Here is a 16,978-nt window from a genome sequence, read left to right as displayed (position 1 = left end):
GGACTTGCCTCTACTTGAGCATTTGTATAGTGCCTTTCACCATCTCAGGCCATTCCAAAGAGTTTAAGGTCATAAGGAATAGGAACAGGAGTAGGCCATTTGGCCCCTCGAATCTGCTCCATCGTTCAGTAGGATATTGACTGATCAGACATTCCTTACATCTACTTTCCTGCTTTATCCCCATAATCCTCGATTTCCCGACTGATCAAGAATCTCAGGCAAAGGAGTTATTTTCACTGCGGCATAATATATTCTCCCTGCACCTCTCACAAACAACAAAATAAATGACTGGTTTATAAGAAGCTAGGAGCCCTTGAGCCTGTTCGGTCATGCAGTGAGATCACATCTAATCTACATCTGAACTCAGCATGTCTGCTCTGACTCCATGTCTCTGGAGTTGCCTATTGAATTCACAAATTATTGATTGGGCTAGAGTTTACTGGTTTTTTTTGTTGGAGTAGGTTCGACACTTGCCCCAACGTTTGAAGTATTTCTAATCCCTTTACCCAATTTGCCTTGCTCTAATTTTGAGGTTCTTTCCTGTTGTCGTAGGCTCTTTCACCAGTGAATAAAGCTTTATCTATCTATCCTTGCAATTCATTTCTGACTCTTAAAATCTTCAAACCACCATTCCCTCCCCCTATATTACAGAGAAATCAACTAGGCAAAAGTGAGGACTGGAGATTAGAGTCTAGATTAGAGTGGTGCTGGAAAAGCACAGCAGGTCAGGCAGCATCTGAGGAGCAGGAGAATCGGCAGGATTCCTGATGAAGGGCTTTTGCCCAAAACAATGATTTTCCAGCTCCTCGGATGCTGCCTGACCTGCTGTGCTTTTCCAGCACCACACTGACCCTTACAGAGAAATCAACTCGACTGCACACAATAATCCTCATGAAAGAAAGTGAGGACTCTGCAGATGTTGGAGATCAGAGTCGAAAAGTGTGGCGCTGGAAAAGCACAGCAGGTCAGGCAGCATCCGAGGAGCAGGAGAGTCGATGTTTCGGGCATAAGCCCTTCATCATTCCTGATGAAGGACTTATGCCAGAAATAACTAATAACCAGAACTGGAGCAGAATGCCACAATCTTTCTTTACAGAATCTTTTGTGACCACCCACAAGGGCAGAGAGGGCACTATCTGAGACTTCTGTGTACCCCTCATCCAACCCCATGAAAAACAAATCCACGTCATGGTAGTCACTTGGGACAATGCTGATTGGGAGGGCATTGAAATCACCACTGGGATTAACTCATTGAGTTTCTGCTGTGTTGACACAAGTTCGAATTGTAACTTGCTCTTCTGATTAGCTTGGACACATAGTCCCAAGGTGTGTTCCTTTAAAGATGAAGCTAGGGATCCAAATATTTTTTTGAAGTCCACAAGTTACCAGAGAACAAGCTAATGAAAGTCTGAGCCAAGCCAAGAAGAGACCATGAAAGATCAAACCTCTCATGACACTCTGTGAGGGACCAGCAGAAAGGGTTGTAATTGAGTGTCCACTGGCCCGGTATCTGCACATGTTCCCCATCCCAACCTCATGACCTTCCAGAACCCACCCATCAACCATTGAACCTGAATACAGAGATCTCCTTCTATCTGGAATTCCACTCCTTCCCTCAGAGAGCAGATTTCCTACTGGATTTGGATGGAAGGCTGGCCATTTCATAGAGTTGAGGACAAAGTATCAAAATCTCCTGGCTTCACGGTGCTGAGGACAAGATAGTTTCATTGCTGTCCTCAGACCATACCTATTGGATGACCTGATCATTGCCAATTGTAGCGAGCTAGCTGTGTGTAAAATAACTGCTGTTCTCATATATTTTAACAGTAATTACAAATTGAAAAGAAATGTCATTGATTATAAAGTACTTTGTGAGGTTTCAAGGTTTTGAAAGAAACAAAACTACATTATTTCCTCTGGGTGTCAGTGGAAGGTTGTAACTATGGTAAACTGAATACGAAATATAATCAGACCAAATTTCAAATTCTACCCCATTCTACAAACTGATTTTAAAGTTCATATAGAATCAACCTTTTCTTTTATCCCTTTCTCCTTGTCTCCCAAGGTTAGTTCCAAGAAATCTGGGGGTGGGGGAGGGGATGGTGGGTGGAGGTGCATGAATGACCCATTGTTCATGATCTCTGCAGATGCTTCCAATTTCAATTCTATGCACTAGATGCTAGGAAGCATGCTGAAAGGTCTAAGAGAAGAACAACAGCTGAAACCATAGCAGGCACATTAAACTTTATTCCATTTAATAGATAAGTCACATGGATAAAAATAGCTAAAAGGAAAATAGATACATTGCTTATAGAATGTGTGTCATTGAGCTTTTCATTATGGTGTTAAATCTTCTAATTGAATATTTTCTTATACTTTATGTCACCAGCTTAACAGGTCTTAGCTAATGTTGATAACATGAGCATTTTTAATCGTGATTACGTTTGGGTTTGGAATGACCCCCTTGTCATGTTTTCTCATGACCGATTCTTTGGTCTTTTGAATCATGCTCTTATTGGCCTGTTCAATGGCGAGAATTTTGACTTCTTCAGCAGCAATCCTGTTGGGTGTACGAGGGGCAGTTTGGTTGGGATATCGACTGGTATTCCTGATAGGTTTTTGGATGGTGGTCCTGTTGGGATTTTGGATGGGGATCCTGTTGAGTTGTTGGAAGGTCCTGTTGGGATTTCGAAAAGCACAACTGTCGGACTTTTCAGTGATGGTCTTGTTGGAACTTTGAACAGTAGCATTGCAAGGAATTTTAATAGCAACATTATTTTTATTTCCAATGCCCAATCTCTTTTGGCTTCTAATTGTAGTTGCTGAGGGGTTACTGTTGGTGACTATGATAGGATTTCTACTGGTGACAGTCAAAGACATCCTTCTTGGGCCTCTTGTGCTTGTCATCAAAGGATTACCAATGGCAGTGCTCCTTGGCATTGCAGTGTGAATCGCTGATGTTTTTCTAATGGGTACCATTCTGGGATTCTTCCTCATAGCTGTTGAAGTTCTTACAGCGGTTTTTGATCTAGGAATTTTCATGGCAGTCACACAAGGACTTCTAGTGGTAGGTGCACCAGGTCTCTTGGTGGCAATTAGCCGTGTGTTTCGAGTGGCAGGTAGAGAGTTCCGAACAGGAGTTACTCTTGGCATTGTAACAGCATTTCCAGTAATAGACGTCCTCGTGTTGGGTACTGTGATGGTTGAAGGACTTGCATTGATGCTTGAGCCAAGGCTTTTAGTGAAATTTTTCCAAAATGTTTTAGCAGCAGTGGCTACATTTTGTGTGAAAACGCTCCTGTCAAGCACCTTGGGATGCGTTACATTCTCAAAGCTGCTACATAAATGCGAGGTGTTGTTTCTGGTTGTGATGACAAAAGGATGTTTACTGGTCTTAGTGGTCTGTCTTCTAGTAGTAATTAGCCCTCGATTTATAGGCATTACCACCCTAGGACCATTATTGGACACTATCCTTGGGCGCTTGGCAATACCCCCCAAAGCCATAAAATATTTTTTATCTGGACGCAGCAACCTCTTTGCATCAACAATTAAAGGGATTGCGCACCTTCGGCCAAGTCCTGCCCCTTCAGGGCTGATACAGAGGTTTTCTAGATCTTCTGAGTCGGAGTCAATCCTAATAATTTCACTCAGACAGGAGGTGGTATCAATGTCAACTGGAAGAGATGTGACAGAAAGGTTTGTTAAACAACTAAGAGAAGGGAGACTTCATCAGAAAATCATTTCTCAATGAGGACAAACTATAGGTGCATCTCGGTTCGACTACACTTGGTGAACTGTGCACATTCTGGTCTCTGCTGAACGGTCCTTCATGAGTAGAGGGCTAACGTTCATGCCCGTCCATTCCCACCTCAACAAATTCTGCACCTGTCATGACATGGAGCTCTTCATCCACCACCTCTGTGTCTTCTTCTTCGACAAAAACTCCCAATTTCCCTCTGAGAACCTCTCCTCCCACCTCCAACCTTCCCCATCCACCTGGTCATCCTAGACATCTTTATTGCTGACTGCTGACGTGACATTGGTTGCCTCAATTTCTCCAACCCATGGTTCACCATCAAATCTGCTGACAAAGGCAGGGTGGTGGTAGTCTGGAGAATGGCCCTCTGTGTTGCAGAGGCTGAACGCCAACTGTGACACCACATCCTACCTCCCCTTTGCCCAAGACCCCATCGTGGCCCGTCATGTCAAAATCACTTGCACTGTCTGTGTCCTCATTGCCTCCAGTGATCTCCCCTCCACTGTCAGTTACTGAATCTAGAATTTGTAATTAATCCTGGTAATGGTGACTATGAAAATCAATTGTTAAAACAACCTATCTGATTCATAAATGATAGGAAATCTGCCATCCTTACCCTGTCTTACCTACATGTCTCCACTGTTGACTCCTAACTGCCCTCTGTGATGGCCTCCCATGCTGCTCAGCTCTAATGAAGGGTGCCAAATGCTCGGTTAGCCAATGATATCCATGGAAGAATGAAGAAAACAAAGCTACCATTCAAGCATACCTTAATTTGATCATTAGCTGACCTGTACCTCAAATCCATTACCCACCTTCACTCTGTACTTAACATTCCCATGTCATACACACCTAGCAATCACAGGCTTGAGAATTTCAATTGAGCTCCAGCCTCAACAGCCGCTTGGTGGAGAATGGCTCCAAATTACCACTCACATTTGAGTGAAACCCTTTCTGATTTGACTCCTGAACTTAATTTGAAACCTGGACATAATTAATCTGCATTCCTCACAAGGGGAATTGCCTAATCTGCATCTATCCCAACAATCCCTTTGAACATTATTAATCACCTCCACAAGAGCACATTTCATGTTTCTAATCATGATAAGGCATCTAATCTCAGTCCTCCAGCCCGTACTGCCCAGTCCTACCTGTTCCCTAAGATCCACAAACTCAACTACCCATCGTCTCGGGATGCTCCTGCCCTACCAAACTCATCTCATCCTATTTCGACTCCAGCCTCTCACCCTCGGTTCAGGCACTTCCCAAATACATCCGCAACACCAACCATGCCCTCCATCTCTTTAGCAACTTCCAGTTCCCTGACCCCCAACGCTTTATCTTCACTATGGACGTACAGTCCATATAGGCGTCCATACCCCAAAAGGATGGCCTCCAGGCCCTCCACTTCCTCTTCCATTCAGTCCCCCTCCACCGATACCCTCTTCTGCCTCGCCAAACTAGTCCTCACCCTTAATAACTTTTCCTTTAACTCCTCCCATATCCTCCAAATCCAGGGGATGGCCATGGGCACCTGGATGGGCCCCAGCTACACCTGCCTCTTTGTTGGCGATGTTGAACAGTCCTGATTCAGTACCTACACAGGCACTGTGCCCCAACCCTTCTGCCGTTACATCGATGACTGCATCGGTGCAGCATCCTGCAACCAGGCTGAACTGGAGAAGTTCACTGACATCGCCCACAACTTTCAACCCCCCCCCACCGCCCCCCAAAATTCACTTGGTCCTTCTCTGACACCTCCCTCCACTTTCTTGATCTCTTCGTTTCCATTTCCGGTGACATTCTCCAGATGGGTGTTTACTACAAACCCTTCACAAATACCTGGAATATACTTTCTCCAGCCCAGTGTCCTGCAAGAACTCCATCTCTTTCTTCCAATTCCTCTGCCTCCGCTGCATTTCCTCAGATCCAAGTATCCCCTATTTCAACATACCTTTCCTCCCTTTGTCATCCAGACAGCTCTCCACCTCACCACCTCCATTCCCCACTCTACTGCTCTAAATGCCCCCCTCCCAATGCAATAACGACAGAGATCCCCCTTGTCTTCACCTGCCACCCCACCAGTCTCCACATTCATTGCATCATCCTTAAACACTTCCGCCAACTTCAAGACCCCACCACTAAAAACATCTTCCCCTCCTCACCTCTCTCTGCTTTCCACAAGGACCATTCCCTTCACCAATCCTTGGTTTGTGCCACTCTCTCCACCAACACCACCCCCCCACCCCAAACCCCCTGGTACCTTCTCCTGCAACAGGAAAAGATGCAAAAACCTGCTGGCACACCACCCCTCTCACCTCCATCCAGGGCTCCAAACAGTCCTTCCAGGTGAGACAGAGGTTCCACCTGCCTCTCCTCCAACCTAGTTTACTGTAACCGTTGCTCCCAAAGTGGCCTTCTCTACATCAGGGAGATCAAACGTAAACTTATGGAATGGTTTGCCGAGCATTAAGCCCACAGGTGCCGACCGGACCTCTCAGTCACCGCCCATTTTAATTCCCCTTCCCACTCTCTTTCCTCATATCACCACAAATTTCAATCCTTCAGTTATGTTTGCAATTCCCTTTTGAAGATTAGTTGCTAATCAGCTTCCCCAACCATGCCAGGCAGATCCTAGCCATTATATTAGAAAGGGTAGACTCTAACAACACAGAGCACAATATTTGATGAAACACACTTTAAACACACATCCCTGTGGAAAATAGTACACTGCCATCAGCATTTCCCTTTTTGTTTCAGGTTGCTGCTTTCTGTCTGAGGCAGTTCACTGAGTATGAGAGGCTGTTGGGATATTTAGGTTAAGAGTCTGAGGTATGAATTTCCCACATTATGGGAAAATGTTCCCCTTCATGGAATGCCAACAATTTCAGGTTCATTTTCTATTGTGGGTGGCATGGTGGCTCAGTGGTTAGCACTGCTGCTTCACAATGCCAGGGACCTGGGTTTGATTCCTGCCTCGGGCGACGGTCTGTGTGGAGTTTGCACATTCTCCCCGTGTTTACGTGAGTTTCCACTGAGTGCTGTGGTTTCCTCCCATAATCCAAAGGTGTGCAGGCCAGATGAATTGGCCATGCTAAATTGCCTATAATGTTAGGTGCATTAGACAGGGGTAAATATAGAGTAGGTGAATAGGTTTGGGTGGTTACTCTTTGGAGGGTCGGTGTGGACTTGTTGGGCCAAATGGCCTGTTTCCATACTGTAGGGAATTTAATCTGTCGAGGCAGTTGAAGGAATAGGAGTCAATGGTTAAAAATTATGACTGAACAAGAGGAAATTCCGAGAAGGTTTTGAGCTGGAAGTGGTTTCAGAACTACTAAAGGTGAGATATCATGGAAAAGTCTTGAATATGAGGATGAGAATTTTAAGATTGTGGTATTGCTAGACTGGGAGTCTTTGTATGTCAGGGATCAAGAGAGTGGTGGATGAATGGGTCTGGGTGAATGGTAGGATATAGGCAGAAGTGTTTTGAATGATGCGTGAGCCATTATTTCAAATGAACTCAGGCTGCATTGATATAGAAACATTGAAAATAGGAGCAGGTGTAGGCCATTCTGCCCTTTGAGCCTGATCCATCATTCAGTAAGATCATGTTTGACCATCCAAGTCAGTCCTCCATTCCCACATTCTCCCCAGATCCTTTGATCCCTTCATCCCTAATAACTAAATCTAACTCCTCTTGAAAACATTCAATGTTTTGGCCTCAACCGCTTTCTGTGTGAAGAAAGTTCTCCGAAGGGCCTGTACTGCACTGTAATGTTCTAGTGTCTGTTAGAGGTTGGGAGGGACCATTGTAAAATGGGAGAGTGAGAAGGGAAGGTAGGAGGAGGCTGAGGGAGGGAGAGTAGGAGAGGGAGTCATACGACAGTTAATGTCTTGGCAAAAGAAATTGTGTTAAAATGTTTCCTACCAAATCTGTCAAAGATGTTGCCCATCTTAGTCCAATGTTAGTTTGCTCTCTTCCGCTCTGTGTTGTACAGAACTGATAGCACACAGATATTTCAGTACTGTTCCAAAAAATGGAGAGAAGAAAATTACAACAGAATCAGTATTATAAAACTACCTGGATTATCAGCATGATGTTTGTGGATCTCAAAAATCAATAGGTTAAGATTACTTTTGTCTGAAAGGAAGAACATTGACTGCTCCTGGTATATTATACTATTTATACGTTAATTTGGACAAATTTGGGTCAATACAGTGGATCTTTAAAAGTTACATATTCAAAACCACACTTTACAATAGGCTCTACCTTTGTGTTTATGGGAATGTTGAGCCGAAAGATCCAGAGGCAGAAGAGGAGAATATTTTTTACGCAGTAACTTATGAACTTATAATTGAATCAAGAATATCTAGTCAATAGGCCTGCTATGACTAGTCATAGAGATGTACAGCACAGAAACAGACGCTTCGGTCCAACTTGCCTATGCCGACCAGGTATCCTAAATTAACCTAGTCCCATTTGCCAGCATTTGGCCCATATCCCTCTAAATCCTTTGAAATGTTGTAATTGTACCAGCCTCTACCACTTTCTCAGGCAGCTCATTCCACACACGCACCACCTTCTGCAGGAAAAAGTTGCCACTTTTAAGGTCCCTTTTAAATCTTTCATCTCTCACCTTAAATCTATAATTTATTGTCTAAGAGTTGGACCAAAGGAGTTTTTCCATGCTGTATAACTCCACGACTTCATTAGCCTGGGTGTTTGTTCCTAAGTGAAAGTGTGCACGGGTTTCAGACAATAATGTGGCTGCAATGTTGCCCAATTGTGGCGTCACTCACTATGCACGTCAATGCACAAGGAATGGCAAGAAGGGGGTAAGAAGGGAGGCTGGAAAGAAATAATGAAAGAAACGAAAAGCACATGGTGTGATACAGACGCACAGCTAAGAACAGTGGAACATTAAAACATCAAGTGAATCCAATTCCACAATTTACCCATCCTGCATTTAAATAAAAGGTTCATGGTACCTCACACCCTCTTAACTGAAAAAGCCTAAAGCAATTTCTGACAGAAATAATGTTTTACACCTAAAACTATTTTAGACTCAGTTGATTAGTGGTACAGTACCTGTAAAGTAACCACCAGGGAATCAAAGGAAATCTAAGTGTGCACTTAGACAGAATTTAAAGGCAATATGACTCCTCCCCAAACCCAATAAACTGATTCAATGCCTTAGCATCCAACCAGACCATTTGGAGTAAACTACAAAACACAACTTATACTGGCCGAGGAATGTACTGTGCGTGGGAAGGTAGCTGGTTTGTATAGGACCTCACTAATCACTACCATGGTGTACATGATGTTTTTGACTCTGTAATAAAAACATTCTTTGAAGAAAGAATGTTAGCAAGGCCCAGGCTACTAGTGTTTTTTTTTTACAAACAACCCTCCTTGCATATGCTTAAGAGAGGGAGCCAGAGAGGAAAAATTGCATTTTCAATGCAGGAGCCTCAGGAAACTAATGGACAATGTCTTTGTCCACCAGTTTAACATATGGTTAACAGGTCTACGTCAAATATCAGCTGCCAGCCTTTGTTCTGTGAACCGTACTTGTTCTCCTGAGTCTGGGTTCAAGTCCCCACTCCACAGATTTGAAACGAATTGGAGCCTCTTGTAGCAGTGGGACTACTACACTGTCGGGGGGAACCATCTTTAGGATGAGATGTTAAATCCATCTACCCATTCAAGTGTATGTAAAAGCTTCCTTGGCTTTTCAAAAAAAGCAGGCCAGTACATCCTATCTATCCCTCAACTATTCCTAAAAGGTAGATTATTTAGATATTGCATCATGTAATGGAATCTTACTGTACCTAAATGGGCTACTGCAATTTTTAAAATTACAACAGTGGCTTAGCTTCAGAAGTACTGAGATTGCCACAATGTTGTGGAACATACAGAGATCATGAAGGTTGCTATATAAATGCAATATATTTCTATATTAAAAACTCTTCCATTTTAATAATGAGTCTGACTTTTTCTTTCTCCCATTTTGTATTTTTTAAACTCTCAATATCTTTAAACATTATGCTGACTCAGTGACCAGAAAGTTTATCATTGTAAATTTGAAAACACTTAAAATTCTAAATTTGGAAGAAAGGCAAAGCTTGGCTTTTAAAAAAATCTCTTGTTTTCACCACCTCTTCCCCATTGACATTACTGGGAAGGACCTGAGCAAACTCCTCCCAGACAGCAAACACTAACCCTGCCCTTGTTGGTTGACAAACTTCTTCAAGAAAATGATGCATCTAAAGAGAATCCAATGCTCAACCTGATCACAGATCTTTAGAACTTGTTTCATTGTTGCAGAGTCCTGATGATAAGACTTGGCCTCCGCTTCACTGAAGGATGGCATGTTCTCAGAGGTGATAGACAAAGATTATTTTTACTTTGAAGGTTAATGCTGGGAGATGTCAATTTTGGGACTAAGCCACACTGACCACTTGGAGCTTCAAGACCCAACAGTAGGAATTGCTTGCCTCACAAAACCCATTGCTCACCAAATACCAGAAAGGTTCAGTCATACACTTATCTCGTTTTGGCTCCTTTGCTTGTTCATAATTGGAGGGAGGAGGTCATTTGGCTCAAAGGCTGATTTGCGATGCCAATAGCATGCATTCAATTCTTACACCAGCTGAGATCCCCATGAAGGATTCCCCTTTTCAACCTTGCCCCCTCAGCTGAGGGATGGTGATGCTCAGGTTTAAATCAACTAGGCAAAAGTGGGTACTGCAGAATTCCTGATGAAGGGCTTTTGCTCAAAACATCAATTTTCCTGCTCCCCAGATGCTACCTGACTTGCTGTGCTTTTCCAGCACTACTCATCTTAATTCTCAGGTTTAACCCTGACCAGTTGCCTCTCTCTCTCTCTAATGAGAGTTGCCCTATGGCAGTAGGACTATGGCGACTTTACCTTTTAATTGCAGGGTAGACCATCAAAAATGTGGCTTGTTGTTTTGTCACTCAGTCTGGGGACAGATACCCTTTTGAGACAAATGGGAAGAATATCTTTACAATAGAGTGAGTGTGTTTCATCACCCCCTTCTCAAACGTAATTAAGGATGTGCAATGGCTAATCTTGCCTGTGATACCTGCACATCATGAATGTTAATAAATAAACAAATCAATTAAATTGAAAGAACTGTGGATGCTGTAAATCAGAAACAGAAATTGCTGGAAAAGCTCAGCAGCTCTGGCAGCATCTGTGGAAAGAATAAAGTTAACACTTTGGGTCCAGTGACACTTCCTCAGAACAAACAAATGATTTTTCTTTAAAATATTACATACAGCAAGGAATGCAATCTACATGCAAAATGATATTAGTAATAAGGGTCTTGCACTGATAATGGAATTAGTTTGAAATTGATACAAGAAAAACAATTAACTCCTTTGACAGTATAAGATTTCTATGGAACAGTGAAGCAGAGGGAGTAAATGGTTTTCTTCATCTACAATGATCCTCACACCAGACAGGACTGTGATGTGAGTAAGATTTTGCAGTGGAGAATTTGTAGTTGACTGGGCAAGAAATGTGGAAATTGCTTTTTCTTCCAAAGCACTAGAGATAATATCTGGGGGCCAATCATCTCATGTATATACCAGCAGACCTCTTGTTGGCAGTTCACCCAAAAACCTGAACAGGATGGGGAAATAAGAACTTGTACATTTATAACAGCTGTCACTACTTTTAGCATTTTGAGATATCCTATTAGCTCACTTTAAAGGCCCCTATAGTAAAGTGGACAATCATGGCTGTTAATTTATGTACAGCAATGTGATAATGATCAGATTATCTATTTATCCAATGTGGGGAAAACCAATATTTCTAAAAAAAAAATGCTCAGTAAATGAGAAAGAATTCCCTCTTCTCTAGTTCAATATGAACTTTTATGTTCACCTAGATGAGGGGCAGACAAAGTCTAATGTTTCATTTGGAAGGCAGGACTTCTGTCAATGGGGATGAGAGTTTAACCTGGAATCTGTTCCCAATGTTGGAATCTTCCCAGACCATGATGAGAAGGTGGTGAAAATTGGGAGCAACTGGCAGCAAGGAACCTCTCAATGTTGGGAGCAAAATTTCCCAATCAAGTGATGAACAGGAATGAGATTCTTGCTAGGAAGCAGCAAGAAGCCACTTTGCATGCAATAACATCTCATTGTTAGTTCACATTGCCTCATTGATGTGTAGTTTCCCAATCCTCTAAGTGCTGGATAGAAACTAGATGGCAACATTTTCCAACATGGAAGTTAGCTCACGACTCCAGCCTGCACTTCCCAAACTTTGTCCTAGACACCAGTTACCAACGTCTGGCAGTAAGCTTCATTGGGAGAGACTGCACACATCCACCTTGACCTCGCTTTCAGATGTTGGCATCTGATACTAACCAAGCTCACCTTGGCGTTATGTTGGGGTACCTCGGATCCACTTATAGTCTGCCCTTCAACACTGCACTTTGGAATGCCCACTGGCACCCATCACTGCAGAGCTGCTGCCAGGGCACGTTGTACACAGGTGCCCAGCTCATTAGTTTGGACCAAGCTGCATTTCGGAGATCCTCGTTTTCTCCCTTAGTGCCTGCGTGGATAGTTAAAAATCACACTTCCAAATAAACCTGTTGAATTATAACCTGATGTTGTGTGATTTTTAAACTTTGTCCACTCCAGTCCAACACTAGCTCCTCCAAATCATATGTGGATATTCACAGCCTCTGTGCCTTACCTTGCCTTTTTGCACTTAGGTCTCCTCTCAGTCAGAGTGTAAAGGGTCACAATCGTTCAGCCCTGCCTTGCTGTTTAGCACAGATGCAAATTTGGGCACTTGGTCAGAGTTGTCAGTGCTGAGCAGTCAAGGGGATGGACATGTTGCTGTACAGCACTACGTGGTATCAACATAACACCCACACCAAGCGCCAACAGCTTACGTGGCAGACACACTGCAGGTGCTTCAACCAAATGGCCAAGTCTAAAGGGGGTTAGTCCTCAGTCTAGTCTAAGAAGACAGCCTTCAGTCAGGGGGTCAGAGTATGGTCCCATGGACTGTCTCCAATGAATTAAACAGAACTGAGGTCTAACTGTGGCTGCCTCACGTCTTGTCAGAGATTGGTTTGTGCTGTGGTGTTCATCTTCTTTTTCCCTGGACATTGTCTTGTGTGGATCAGGAACCCCATCCTGACATGACTGGTTCTCCCACGTCCCCTGTATTTTATTGTTACTGTGCTTTGTGTATCCAGTTGCAAGCTTTCTGATTCCATGTTGTGGGCGGCACGGTGGCACAGTGGTTAGCACTGCTGCCTCACAGCGCTAGAGACCCGGGTTCAATTCCCTCCTCAGGCGACTGACTGTGTGGAGTTTGCACGTTCTCCCCATGTCTGCGTGGGTTTCCTCTGGATGCTCCGGTTTCCTCCCACAGTCCAAAGATGTGCAGGTCTATCCAGCACTTAGAGGAATGGGAATGCTAAATTGCCCGTAGGGTTAGGTAAGGAGTAAATGTAGGTGTATGGGTGGGTTGCGCTTCGGCGGGGCGGTGTGGACTTGTTGGGGCGAAGGGCCTGTTTCCACACTGTAAGTAATCTAATCTAATCTAAGTATAGGAAATCACAGTAAGACACCATCAGTCAGCTGCTTGTGTGGTCAGGATGAGTTTACGAGGGAGGGAGCTACAGTCAGCTCAGAGTCCAACGTAAACACAGTCTGGGGATTAGCAGTAAACAAGCCAGGGAACAATAACAGGGATCAGTCAGGGGTTTGGTCAGTCATTAGTCAGAACTAGCCATCCAAGTTGTTCAAGGCGTGGGCCATGGCCTGTTCTGGGCATGTGTCCACAAAAAAAGTCAAGTTGGAGGAGTTTATGCTGCACAAGGAAACTAGGGAATTCCAATGTGGGGGTTGGAAAGGGCAGGCTGGGGCACAAGGAAGAGAGCAACTGAATATATAGGAGAAGGGAGAGATGAAAGTACATGGGAAGGAAAAGGGTAATGCAGTAGGGGGTGGTGTCATCAATAGTCAGAGACTTATCTGGCATGTTGACCCTATATGCCTGCAAACCAGGGGCTGAGTGTGGGGAGAGGGAGGATCAGATGGTGAGGCTGGGGAGGGGCAGTGGGGGATTAGGGGGAGCCTAGGCTAGTTGGGAACATGGGGAGCTCAATGCTGATGTGGGTAAATAGGGAGGGCTGCATTTGGATGTTCATCAAGGGTAAGAGGCTGTGCTCGAGACTCACTGCATCAGGAGCGACTGCTGTTCACTCCCATTGTGATGAATAGCAAGTGTGCAATGGAGATGATAATGACTGCCACTTTCTGGAGTGGATGGGGTAAATGTTCCATTCTGTGAGGGCAGTGTAGTGATTGCAAGAAGATCAGCCAGGTGGACATCACGGAACAGGAGTTCCCTAATTGGGGCTATTAACTTGGTCAGTCAGGGAGCCCTGGCTGATAGATAGGAACAGGAGCGTCAGACATCCTGCACATTCTGAAAACTGGCTCTGAGGGAGCTGGAGCTGTAGTAAGCACTCTCCACTTCTAAAGGGTGACTTGGTGATAGGATACTAGCCCTCTGGAGTTATTTCAGGAGGGGGTTTCCATTTTCAATCAATGTCAGGCACCAGCAGGGATGTGATGGGCCAAAGGGCCTTTTACTATTCTGTAGATCTCTATTACACCCACACAGTAGGGACAGAAGACATCTATAAGCACAGAATGCTGTCAGTAAACCTGAGATGTTGTCCTATTGTGTGAAGGACATATGCCTAAAACGTTGATTCTCCTGCTCCTCGGATGCTGCCTGACCTGCTGTACTTTTCCAGCTCCACACTTCTCAACTCTAATCTCCAGCATCTGCCGTCTCCACTTTCTCCTATTATGTGGAGTCTTAACGCTAGCTCTGAGCTCTCCTGGTCACATCATCCAGCCTCAGGAATCAATTCCACCAATGGCTATAATGCACAATTAATATTACGGTAGCCTGGAAAGCTTCATCTTAGTTGCCAAAGTTGTAAGCACCTTCCAAGCTACGCTACTCACTTCACACCTTGCACCATAAAACATTGTGTAGTGTGAAGGAAGATTGAGTTCTGTAATGTCAATGTCACTCTTGGTTTAAGCCATCACTGGTTGAGTCTTTCTCATGACAGAGCAGCCCTATGGTCTGGTAGAGCAATTGCATCTTTACCTGACCGTGTATTTTGATAGTGTTATTAGTGGCTGATATCGTCAAGTCCTCTCATGCCTGGGGCTGAGCAGGTGCCTAGTTTCTGGTACTCCTCGGAGTGCCAGGGCCCTGGAATGTTGCATCCTCTGCCAGCTGTGGAGACGTGGCAGTGATGTGCTCACCAGAGTGTGACCCTGACTCTAATCTAGCTGGAATGCCTACTGAGCTTGTTCAGCAGGCAGCTGTTCCAGAACATTCTTTGAAAAATCTGTAGCTCCTGCTTTAGAGATGGAGGCAGGATTGGACTTTTGGCTGCCAAGACCATGCAAATGCCACCAGATGTCTCCTTTGGGGCAGCACGGTGGCTCAGTGGTTAGCACTGCTGCTTTACAGCGCCTGGGGTCCAGGTTCAATTTCAGCCTTGGGCGACTGTCTATGTAGAGTTTTACACATTCTCCCCAGTCTCTGCGTGGATTCCTTCCAGGTGCTCCGGTTTCCTCCCACAGTCCAAAGCTGAGCAGATTAGATGGATTGGCTATACTGAGTTGCCCATACTGTCCAAGGATGTGCAGATGAGGCGCATTAGTCAGGGGTAAATGTAAAGTAAATGTAAAGGGGAATGGGTCTGGGTGGGACACTCTTCAGAGGCTTATAGATTTGCTGGACCGAAGGGCTTGTTTCCATACTGTAGCCATTATATTCTATTTGGTGATGAAACAGGGGACATGTCAATATCAAGGGGTAGAAGTTCAGGCATGTTTGCAGACACATTCACAGTGACAGCAATGTGAGAGGATCACAGCAATGATTCTTGCTTGGTTGCCAGTCTCAGTATCACCACAGGAACAGTCAGGGACAGATTATCTCCTTGTGAGTGGCAAGGAGCTAATGTTGGGCACCCTACCACCCATCTTAGCTCTCTCTGTCCAATTGGTGGGCTATTTTCTCCTGGCATGAGACAAAGGGATGCATTGAATGAGATGAAAGTGGCTGGCACGGCCGGTGCAGATGGTGGAAAGGTGGCGAGGTGCTGTAAGTGGGTAGGCAGTGCAGAAAGACATGCGGGGGTTAGTTGGGTGAGTGCAAGCAAAGGAAGACACTGCATGCAATAGTGGAAGTGGCAGGCCAGGAGCTTTGGTGGGTGTTGTATGCAGTGTTAGATTTAGATTGAGTGTGAGGTAGCAGAGAAAAGATGGTGGCATTTACCAGCATGGAGTGGAGAGGATCACCTCCTTGTGGTCTCTCTCTAAATTATGTGTACTGTGCTGATCCTGGGGTCAACCTTTGAACAGGCTGGTAGAGTCTGAGATGAGATGTCCTAGAAGCCCTACAGTGTGGAAACAGACCTTTCGGCCCAACCAGTCCACACTGACCCTCCGAAGAGTAACCCCCCCAGACCCGTTCCCTTATCCTATTACTCAACATTTACCCCTGACTAATGCACCTAACCTATATATGGTTATAGAGTCATAGAGACGTACAGCATGGAAACAGACCCTTTGGTCCATGCTGACTAGATATCCCAACCCAATCTAGGCCTACCTGCCAGCACCCGGCCCATATCCCTCCAAACCCTTCCTATTCATATATCCATCCAGATACCTTTTAAATGTTGAAATTGTACCAGCCTCCACCACTTCCTCTGGCAGCTCATTCCATACTCGTACCACCCGGTGTGAAATGTTGCCCCTTAGGTCTCTTTTATATCTTTCTCCTCTCACCCTAAACCTATGCCCTCTAGTTCTGGACTCCCTGACCCCAGGGAAAGACTTTGCCTATTTACCCTATCCATGCCCCTCATAATTTTGTAAACCTCTATAAGGTCACCCCTCAGCCTCTGATGCTCCAGGGAAAACAGCCCCAGCCTGATCAGCCCCTCCCTATAGCTCAAATCCCATGTTCCTTACCATGCCCTGAGTTCATCTGCCTTCCCTGTTAGGCTCCTTGCATTGAAATAAATGCAGTTTAATTCTTTAGTCCTACCTTGTCCCTGCTTGCCCTGCCTGACTCGCTTCTGTTCTCAACTGTACCAGTCTCAGATTGATCTCTTTCC

General features: G+C 44.7%; 1 protein-coding gene across 1 annotated transcript in view; it reads right to left on the bottom strand.

Annotated features, from left to right (window-relative positions):
• Positions 1 to 1,937: 1,937 nt before the first annotated feature.
• cttnbp2nlb (CTTNBP2 N-terminal like b) overlaps positions 1,938 to 16,978 on the bottom strand; it is a 130,315-nt gene continuing 115,274 nt past the window's right edge. Inside the window, exons 6-8 of the transcript XR_006315474.1 lie at positions 10,690 to 10,759; positions 7,686 to 7,782; positions 1,938 to 3,674 (exon numbers count right to left, since the gene is read on the bottom strand). The gene's annotated coding sequence lies outside the window, so the exon portion shown is untranslated. The remainder of the gene's footprint in view (positions 3,675 to 7,685; positions 7,783 to 10,689; positions 10,760 to 16,978) is intronic.

The sequence above is a fragment of the Chiloscyllium plagiosum genome, chromosome 26 (genome assembly GCF_004010195.1).
Source record: "Chiloscyllium plagiosum isolate BGI_BamShark_2017 chromosome 26, ASM401019v2, whole genome shotgun sequence".
In the NCBI taxonomy this organism is placed as follows: Eukaryota; Metazoa; Chordata; class Chondrichthyes; order Orectolobiformes; family Hemiscylliidae; genus Chiloscyllium; species Chiloscyllium plagiosum.
This window is presented reverse-complemented; position numbering and strand designations above follow the sequence as displayed.